This window comes from Mustela erminea, chromosome 6 (genome assembly GCF_009829155.1).
Source record: "Mustela erminea isolate mMusErm1 chromosome 6, mMusErm1.Pri, whole genome shotgun sequence".
Taxonomy (NCBI): Eukaryota; Metazoa; Chordata; class Mammalia; order Carnivora; family Mustelidae; genus Mustela; species Mustela erminea.
This window is the reverse complement of record NC_045619.1, coordinates 106,391,717-106,401,789: the sequence shown is the minus strand read 5'-3', so window position 1 is coordinate 106,401,789 and position 10,073 is coordinate 106,391,717. Positions and strand designations below refer to the sequence as shown.

Below are 10,073 nucleotides of genomic sequence, written 5' to 3'. Positions count from 1 at the left end.
GAGGCACCTCCATCCTTCCAGCTACTCAGCCAAAAGTCCTCCTTAATTCCTCTCTCTCATCCCTCCCATTCAATCCACTTTCAGAGTACGTCCAGGACCCAGCCACATTCATCACCCCATTACCACCATGACCCAACCCACGGGGGTTTCTCATCCGGATTATTTTGATAGTTCCCTAACTGGTCTCTGTGCTTCTTTCCCCCTCCCCGTCATTCCTTTAAGAGCTAGATCATGTTATATCACCTTTGTGCTCAGAATACTCCAGTGGTTTCCAATCTTAATCACAGCAAAATGTGAATTTTTAAAAAGATATTATTTATTTATTTGACAGATAGAGATTACAAGTAGGTGGAGTGGCAGGCAGAGAGAGAGAGGAGAGAGAAGAGGAAGTGGGTTCCCCGCTGAGCAGAGAGCCCAATGCGGGGCTTGATCCCAGGACCCTGAGATCATGACCTGAACCGAAGGCAGAGGCTTTAACCCACTGAGCGACCCAGGCACCCCAAAATGTAAATTCTTAGAGTAGCCTATAATTCCTACAAGATTTGGTCCTCTCTGACTCTTTGAACATAATCCCGTTCTCTCCTTCTAGTTCATTCTGCTCCAGTTGCACTGAATTCCTTACTGATTCTCAACAATGCCAAGCATGCTCTTGCCTCAAGATTTGCTCCTTCAGATGGGCACATCTTCTTCCTTCTTCCAGATAGCTTCAAGCCTTGTTTCCTCACTTCCTTCAGGTCTCAGATCTCTCAGATCTCACCATCTCTGAAGCCTCCCAGCTCCCTATACAGAACAGCCAGCTCTCTACCCTGAAGGGCAATAAAAATCAACAAATAAAGAACAGCCATCTTTTTATGTACTCCCTATCCCCCTATTGTTTCATTTATCTCAATCTAACATACTATATATGTAGTATATGAATTATGCTTGTTTGTTTCTTTTCATTTTTCAAGATTTTTATTTTATTTATTTATTTGAGAGAGGGAGAGAGAGAAAGCACGAGCAGAAGAAAGAGAAGGAGCAGAGTCCCTGCTGAGCAGCGAGCCTGATTCGGGGCTTGATACCAGGATCCTGAGATCATGACCCAAGCCAAAGTCAGATGCCCAACTGAGCCACCCAGGTGCCCCTTTTTTGTTTATTTTCTCGTTTTCTGAAATGTAAGTTCTATAAGAGAAACTTTCTTTTATTCTTTTATTCCCTATTTTCCCCTAGTGCTTGGAACATAGCTGGTGCTTAGAAAAAAATTGCTTAATGAATAAATGAATGAGCAAATAATCCTGGACATTTGGGTTGCTTCAAGCTTTGTGTGTACCAAGTTTTATACATATTACTTCCATATTTTATGGCTAATTCCTTTGTATATATTTCCAAAATAAGACAACTGAAAAAAACATTTTTGGCTTTTAATAAAAGTTATCAAATTGCTGTCTGAAATGATTGATACAATTAGGTAGAGAGCACTAGCTATAAGATGCTCCTGCTAGGCATTACACATTAAAATTTTCTACAAATTTTATAGGGAAGACTAGGAGATTTGATTATTTTTCCATATTTTTTAAAGTTTTTTTTTTTTTTTTTTTTTAGTATTCCCTACATACAGTGTGAGGCTCAAACCCACGACCTCGAGATCAAGAGTCTTTATAACGATCAATAGTATGTTTAAACAAATAAATAAATATATATATATGGTTATAATATTTATAACCATCAATAGTATGTTTAAACAAATAAATATAATATAAATAAAAATAGTACTTTAAAAAAACTAAAATCTCATCCACAGGTTTTCTCAGCTTTATTCACCTTTGTGACTCTGACTAATCTTTGGTTAACTATAATTAAATATGAATTTTATCACCTATCCTAAACACTGCTTCCTGTTTTCCTCCATTAAGGGTCATACTGGTCCCCTAAGTGCAGGATTCTAAGTCATACTCATTAGATTTTATCTTACGTTACAGAATCTCACATTAGAGGGAGAGGCAGTTTATCTGCCTTCATGATTATGCCTTTAAAAAAAAATACCATGCCCCTCCCCACAATGTCTTCAGCACCTTGTAATTTATGAATGTATACTTATGCATTATATATCTCTGCTTGAGTAAATTCATACAATTAATTACATTTTCATAGAATGAGAGTAGTTATTTATATACAGCTATATACTTACATACATATGGCTGTATATTACTACATACATATACATATATATATATATATACACATACATATATATTCAAATAACTAATCCAGAATCCTATCTAAAATAACTCAGTTGCGGGCGCCTGGGTGGCTCAGTGGGTTGAGCCGCTGCCTTCGGCTCAGGTCATGATCTCAGGGTCCTGGGATCGAGTCCCGCATTGGGTTCTCTGCTCCGCGGGGAGCGTGCTTCCTCCTCTCTCTCTCTCTGCCTGCCTCTCTGCCTACTTGTGATCTCTCTGTGTCAAATGAATAAATAAAATCTTTAAAAATAAATAAATAAATAAAATAACTCAGTTGCTAGTTCACTTCTTTCAGATACCACCTTGTCTCATGAGCCACCTACTCCCAAATGTTATTCTAAATTACCATTTGCAATCATTTCCTCCTAATGCCCACTCCCACTGCCTTTCTAAATCAGTGTTTCACAGTTCCTACTTGGTTGCTGTTCTTTGCCATTTTTTTTTAAGATTTTTTTTTTTTTTTAAGTAATCTCGATACCCAACGTGGGGCTCAAACTTGCAACCCCAAATTCAACCTCACCGCTCCAGTTGTTATTTTAACCTAACAGCTAATAATCTTTGTTAACCACCTTTCATAATAGGCCAACCTTTCAAACTACAAGAATTTCAAGAAGAATTTTGGTTTAAAGAAATGTTCTGGGGTGCCTGTGTGGCTCAGGGGGTTGAAGCCTCTGCCTTCAGCTCAGGTCATGATTCCAGGGTCCTGGGATTGCCCATGTTGGGCTCTCTGCTCAGCGGGGAGTCTGCTTCCTCCTCTCTCTCTACCTGCCTCTCGCCTACTTATGATCTCTGTTTGTCAAATAAATACAATTTTAAAAATTTTTAAAAAAAGAAATGTTCTTTCATTTTTGGTTATAAATATCTTGCTTTTTATTTTAATCTATGAATAACTTCCTGGTTATATTAGATTGTGCTACATAAGAATCCAATGTCCACATATGAAAGAATAAACCAACACCAAAGGACTGTGACTCCAGAGACAAAGACTAAATTAAGATTCTATCACTGGAAGTGTAGTTGGGATGTATGAAGAAGATATTTCTCAGTTTTCATTGAGGGACCCAACTTTGCATTTTCCCACTTTGCCACCTTTAGCCCATGGTTGCTAGTCTCAAGACCCCTTCCAGGTCAAGATAAACACTAGGCCTTTCATTATCACAGCCAATAAAAAAGTAGAAGAAAAGAAGAACACACTCTTCCATATTAAGGAGCTTTCCAGAAGTTCCACTCAACACTCCCACTTACATCTTATTGGCAGTGAATTAGTCACCTGTTCAGATCTAGATCCAAGGAAACTTAAGACATAAAGTGTTTTATCTGAGCAGCTAAAATTTGGAATTCTGTTCATGAGAAAGGAAACAATAGATTTGGTAGACAACTAGCAATCTCTGTCAGAAGGACAATTTGATCAGGAAGCAAAAAGACTAACCTGTATGTATCAAGAGTTGTTGAACACAGACAGCATAACCATAATATAGAACAACACTTACTAATAATAGGTGTTAATAATGCAGATCCTGAGACCTCATGAAATTGTTAAATTATGTGTACCAATATTCTGTGAAGAAAGCAAAGGTGTGTATGACACATTTTCTGTAGATACCTATCCAAAACATCAAATATTTAAAAATTGGGGCATATAGGTAAAAACTAGTAACCTACGTAGCTCACACTGTGCTACAATGTACAAATATTTTTGTTCTTTTTTTCTGTTTTTGGGCTCTGTGCCCAACATGGGGCTTGAACTCACGACCCAAGATCAAGAGCTGCATGTTCTACCAACCGAGCCAGCCAGGCACCCCTAATGTGCTAATATCTTTAAAAGAGAGACTGATCAGAAACTTTCACTCAGAATTTGCTCATATTCAACTTTTCAAAGCAGCTATTTTTAATCCTTTCAGGAGTCATTTGTAGGAAAAAATGGAAAAGGTAGGAAAATCTGGTTTTGCCCCAAAAGAGGTCAACTTAACACAGTGGCAATATGAAAATTAATTTAATGCAAAAAATAAATTTAGTTTAACAACTTTGTTTAGACTGATTTAGACGTTTCTCTCAAATGCCAATAACTCAGTACATTTTGTAGAACAGATGGCATATTCCTTAGTGAATCCTCATACTTATTAATGAAAAAAACCCTTGGCTTAAAAAAAATGTATTATTGGGCGCCTGGGTGGCTCAGTGGGTTAAGCCGCTGCCTTCGGCTCAGGTCATGATCTCGGGATCCTGGGATCGAGTCCCGCATTGGGCTCTCCGCTCAGCAGGGAGCCTGCTTCCCTCTCTCTCTCTCTCTCTGCCTGCCTTTCCATCTACTTGTGATTTCTCTCTGCCAGATAAATAAATAAAATCTTTAAAAAATGTATTATTTATTTGAGAGAGAGAGGGAGAGAGAGAGAGCATGCACACGCGTTGTGGGAGGGACAGAGGGAGAGAATCTTCAAGCAAACTCCCTCCTGAGCACTGAGCCCAATGTGGGGTTCCATCTCATCCAAATCACAACCTGAGCTAAAACCGAGAGTCGGACACTTGGCAGGCTGAGCCACCCAGGTGCCCCAACTCTTTGGCTTTATAAACAATAAATGCAAACATTATTTCAGGAGCTCAGAAGTAGAAACCCAAGTGACTTGGATTGTGTTTATATTGACTACATTGCTTTAATTCTAATAGTTGAATAACTCACTCAACAGTTAAGAGTAATATTTATGATTAAAAGAGAGTCACTCTGAACGTTTTATAAAGTTAAAGAAAAATTCTTTTTTTTAAAGATTTTATTTTATTTATTTGAAAGAAAGAGAGAGAAAGAGAGAGCATGCACAAGCAGGCAGAGTGGCAGGCAGAGGGAGAGAGAGAAGCAGGCTCCCTGCCAAGCAAGGAGCTAGATGTGGGACTCAATCCCAGGACCCTGGGATCGTGACCTGAGCCAAAGGCAGCTGCCCAACCGACTGAGTCACCCAGGTGTCCCTAAAGAAAATTCTTGGGGCGCCTGAGTGACTCAGTGAGTTAAGCCACTGCCTTTAGCTCAGTCATGATCTCAGGGTTCTGGGATCAGGCCCTGCATCGGCTTCCCAGCTCGGCAGGGAGCCTCCTTATCCCCTCCCACCCCCCACTGCCTCTCTGCTTACTTACGATCTCTCTCTCTCTCTGTCAGATAAATAAATAAAATCTTTAAAAAAAAAAATTCTTGACTCTTCTCTTTTGCTCCCAGCCTGTATCCAATTCGTCAGCAAATCTTTTGAGTTATACCTTCAGAAGGAATTCTACTGTCCAACTCTTTCATTTCCAGCTCAGGTCGTTATCATCTCTTATCCAGATTATTGAAATAGACTTCTAACTAGTTCCCTTGTATAACATCATTACCCCCTTTAGTTTGAACATAGCAGCTAGTAAGATCCTTTTAAAACTTGTGTAGGTAATGTTGCTCTTCTCAAAATCCTTCAGTGGCTTTCCTTCTTACGAGGAGTAAATAGAACTACCATATGAAACAGAATTTCCCATTTCTGTTGTTTTTTTTTTAAGATTTTATTTATTTATTTGACAGAGAGAGACACAGCGAGAGAGGAAACACAAGCAGGAAGAGTGGGAGAGGGAGAAGCAGGCTTCCTGCTGAGCAAGGAGCCCGATGTGGGCTCGATTCAGGGATCCTGGGATCATGACCTGAGCCAAAGGCAGACGCTAACGACTGAGCCCCTCATTTCTGGGTTTTTATCCAAAGGAAGTGATAATACTAACTTGAAAAGATATATACACCCCTGTGCTCAATGCAGCATTACTTCCAACAGCCAAGACACGGAATCAACCAAGGGCTACTTATGGCTTCTGTGGCCTCCCCATATGCCTAGAGGGCAGCAAGCCTAACCTCTGTGCCAGTCACCTACAATTTGTTCCTATTGGAGGAAATTATAAATAAATGCCTTGTGGCTTTTGCTCTCAAGTCTTAAAAAAAAGAAAAATCCAAATGAAAATAAGTGAAGCCATGCTGTTCAAACCTATGTTGCTCAAAATGAAATATTATTCATCCACAAAAAGGAAGGAAATCCTGTGATTTGTGACAACACAGATGGACCTTGAGGTCATTATGCTAAGGGAAATAAGTCAGACAGAGAAAGACAAATACTCTATCATCTGATTTACATGGGGACTCAAAAAAAAAAAAAAAACCCAACAAACTAAACTCATGGAAACAGTGTAGCTTGGTGGCAGGGGGCATAGGGGGAAGGATGGCTGGGTGGTCAAAGGGTACAAATTCTAGTTATAAGGTAAGTTCTAGAGGTGTAATATATAGCAAGGTGATTTTGGTTAATATTTTATTGTATAATTGAAAATTGCTAAGAGAGTACATCTTAAAAGTTCTTATCATATACAAATGTCGTGATCCAAAGGGGCACATGCACCCAAATGTTTATAGCAACAATGTCTACAATAGCCAAACTATGGAAAGAACCTAGATGTCCATCAACAGATGAATGGATAAAGAAGAGGTGGTATATATACACAATAGAATACTATGCAGCCATCAAAAGAAATGAACTCTTGCCATTTGCAATGATGTGGATGGAACTAGAGGGTATCATGCTTAGTGAAATAAGTCAATCAGAGAAAGACAACTATCATATGATCTCCCTGATATGAAGAAGTGGAGATGCAACATGGGGGGTAAAGGGGGTAGGTGAAGAATAAATGAAACAAGATGGGATTGAGAGGGAGACAAACCATAAGTGACTCTTAATCTCACAAAACAAATTGAGGGTTGCTGGGGGGAGGGGGGTGGGAAGAAGGGGGGTGGGGTTATGGACATTGGGGAGGGTATGTGCTATGGTGAGTACTGTGAAGTATGTAAACTTGGAGATTCACAGACCTGTACCCCTGGGGATAAAAATATATGTTTATAAAAAATAAAAACAATTTTTTAGAAAGTTCTTATCATACACACACAAAAGATGACTATGTAAGATGATGAACATGTTAACCAACTTTTGGGTGGTAATCATTTCCCACTACATATGTATATCAAATTGTCACATTATACACCTTAAACTTGTACAATGGCATACAGTTAGAGAAAAAAAAGGAAGAAAAAACCCCATAAATATAGATTGGTTCCTGTCCTCAGTTCCCAGCACAGAATTCGTAAAACCCTTGTATTTTCCTAAGTGGTAAGAGTGCTAGCAGTATCTTTTGTTCTAATATTTGGTCTTTGACTCTGGGTTCATGATACAAAGATTTAGAAAACACGGTATTTCCTGGGTAACAAGAATGTCTTTTTTTTTTTTTTTTTAAGAGTTTATTTTTAAATAATCTCTACAACCAACATGGGACTGGAATTTACAACCCTGAGATCAAGAGTCACATGCTCTACCAACTGAGCCAGCCAGGAATCCCTGGAGTGTCTTTTGTTTTAAGTAACTCTTGGTGGGCTTCCGAATTTCTTCAGGATAGGGGCTGGTCACCAGAAAGATTTTTCATTCCACCCCTCATTCTCTGGGAAGGGGAGAGGGACTGGAGATTGAGTTAACAATCCATCATACCCCTGTGAGGATGCCTCCATAAAAAGCTCAAAAGTGGGGTTTGGAGAGCTTCTGGGTTGGTGAACACATCTATGTGTGGGGATGGTGGCACATGCCAAGATCATGAGCACATAAGCTCCTGTGCTCGGGACCCTTCCAAACCTCTTTGTATGTAACTATTCATCTCACTGTTCATCAACATCCTTTATCATATCCTTTATTATTTAATAAAGCAGTAAATCTAAGTGTCTCCCTGACTTCTGTTGAGTTGTTCTAGAAAGTGACTTAATTCAAAGAGGGGTAATGGGAACCTCTACTTTTGTAGCCAACTTGGGCAAAACGGTGGGTAACTTGGGAACCTCCTACTTGCAGTCAGAGCTTGAACCAAGGGGCAGTCTCCTGGGACTGAGCCCTTGACTGGTGGAGTCTGCCTAACTCTAATTAGTGTCAGAAACTCTAGTTAGTGAATTGTAGAACACCCAGCCGGTGGTGTGAGTGTGAGAGTGTGATGAGAGTAAAAGAGACACACAACAGGAGGAAGAGTTTAGTTTTTCCTATACCCTCTCACTCATTTCATTTGTAAATGTCACCTTCTCAGATGCCTTCCCAAGGAATCACTCCATCTAAAATAGTATCACTTCAGGGTGCCTGACTGGCTCAGTTGGTAGAGCATATGACTCTTGATCTCAAGGTCATGGGTTTGAGCCCCACATTCAGTGTAGAGATTACTCAAAAAAGAAAATCTTTAAAAAAATAAATAAATAAAATAGTACCATTTCTGTCATCACTCTCTAGCTTCTGCCTCATTTTTAAAATTTTTATTTTATTTTACTTTATTTTAAAGATTTTATTTATTTATTTGACAAAGAAACATCACAAGTAGGCAGAAAGGCAGGCACGTCTCTGGGATCATGATGTGAGACAAAGGCAGACACTTAATGACTGAGCCACCCAGGCGACCCTCATTTTTTTTAAAATAGCCCTTACTTCTACCATGTACAGCCATTTCTCTGATCACTTTCATGACTCTTCTTCAGAGGGTGGCCTTTAGCGGCCATTTCCACTTCCTCATTTCCCATTCTCTCAATTCTACTCAGGCTCCCAAAGAACTACTCCTTATAGAGTCATCAAGGTATCTTCTTGATCATTTCTCTTTTTTAAATATATTTTTAAAGATTTTATTTATTCATTTGTCAGAGAAGGAGACAGCGAGAGAGATAGAGATAGAGAGCACAAGCAGGTGGAGGGGCAGAGGGAGAAGGAGAAGCAGACTCCCTGCTGAACAGGGAGCCCAATGTGGGGCTTGATCCCAAGACTCCCGGATCATGACCTGAGCCAAAGGCAGATGCTCAACCAACTGAGCCACCCAGGTGCCCCAAAAGTACATTTTTAAATTTAATAGTAGAGTTAGGAGTTCCTATTCTGATACTCCCTAACCTTGCAAATTACCTCATCTCTCTAAAATGCACTTCCCATAACTATGAAATAGCAATAATAATAGTGCCTAGTTCTTAGGGAAGTTTTAACAATTAAATGAGATACTGCATCTTGAACACTTAGCATACTGTTGAGTAAATGATTAATGTTAGCATTTTTATTTCTTCAGAATTTCTTTCAGAATAGGCCTAAAGACATCTTTCTTTGGTGAAGAGAGCCGCAGTGCCTTGATAATCAGTCCAGCTGCCGCCATACAATAGACAAGGACAGGAAACAAAAAGAATACTCTGTCCTCTAGGGATCGTGGCGAATTCAAAGAAACAGAATGTTATTACCAGACTTGGAACCTGGCCAAGTTACTAATACCCACATAGCGATGTTTGAGGAAAATGCCACCCAGTCTCCCGAAGCCAGACTTGATCCTATCACTGAAGCACCCCACCCACCTCCATTTTATGTAAAATAAAAGAACTTCTGAATCACCGCATCCATTCCACATTGCCCAGGTCCTTCCAATTTCAGCCTTACCCACCACTTCATGTCCTGGCCCAAATTGTTAGTATTCTGTGGCAGACAGTATTTGCCCAAAATGGCGTACCTTCCCTTTTGCATGTTCTTCTTACACTGTGACTTTGTCACTCTCTCCTGAGAGGTGAGGCTATATTTTCTCCCCTTGAATCTGGGTGTGTTTATGGTTTTCAGGGAGATGTTATGTGACTGCTAACACTAGGTCAAAAAGCAATACACCTGTCCGCTGTTCTGGAATGGTTGCTCTTAAAGCCCAGTCATAGGCTATGAGAAGTCCCCAGCCGTCTGTGAAAAGGGCCATATGGAGAAGAACCTAGTCCCAGCCCCTATCGACAACAGAAATCTGAGCTGCGCCTCAGCACTTACCTGCCAGCCCCATGGATGAACC

The 10,073-nt window shown here is 39.8% G+C and overlaps 1 long non-coding RNA gene across 1 annotated transcript; it reads right to left on the bottom strand.

The window, feature by feature from the left end:
- Positions 1 to 1,580: 1,580 nt before the first annotated feature.
- Positions 1,581 to 7,587, bottom strand: LOC116594478. The gene is made up of 2 exons (XR_004287243.1): positions 7,546 to 7,587; positions 1,581 to 1,618 (listed from the first exon to the last, which is right to left on the bottom strand). It is a non-coding gene; the product is annotated as an uncharacterized LOC116594478 (long non-coding RNA).
- Positions 7,588 to 10,073: the final 2,486 nt, after the last annotated feature.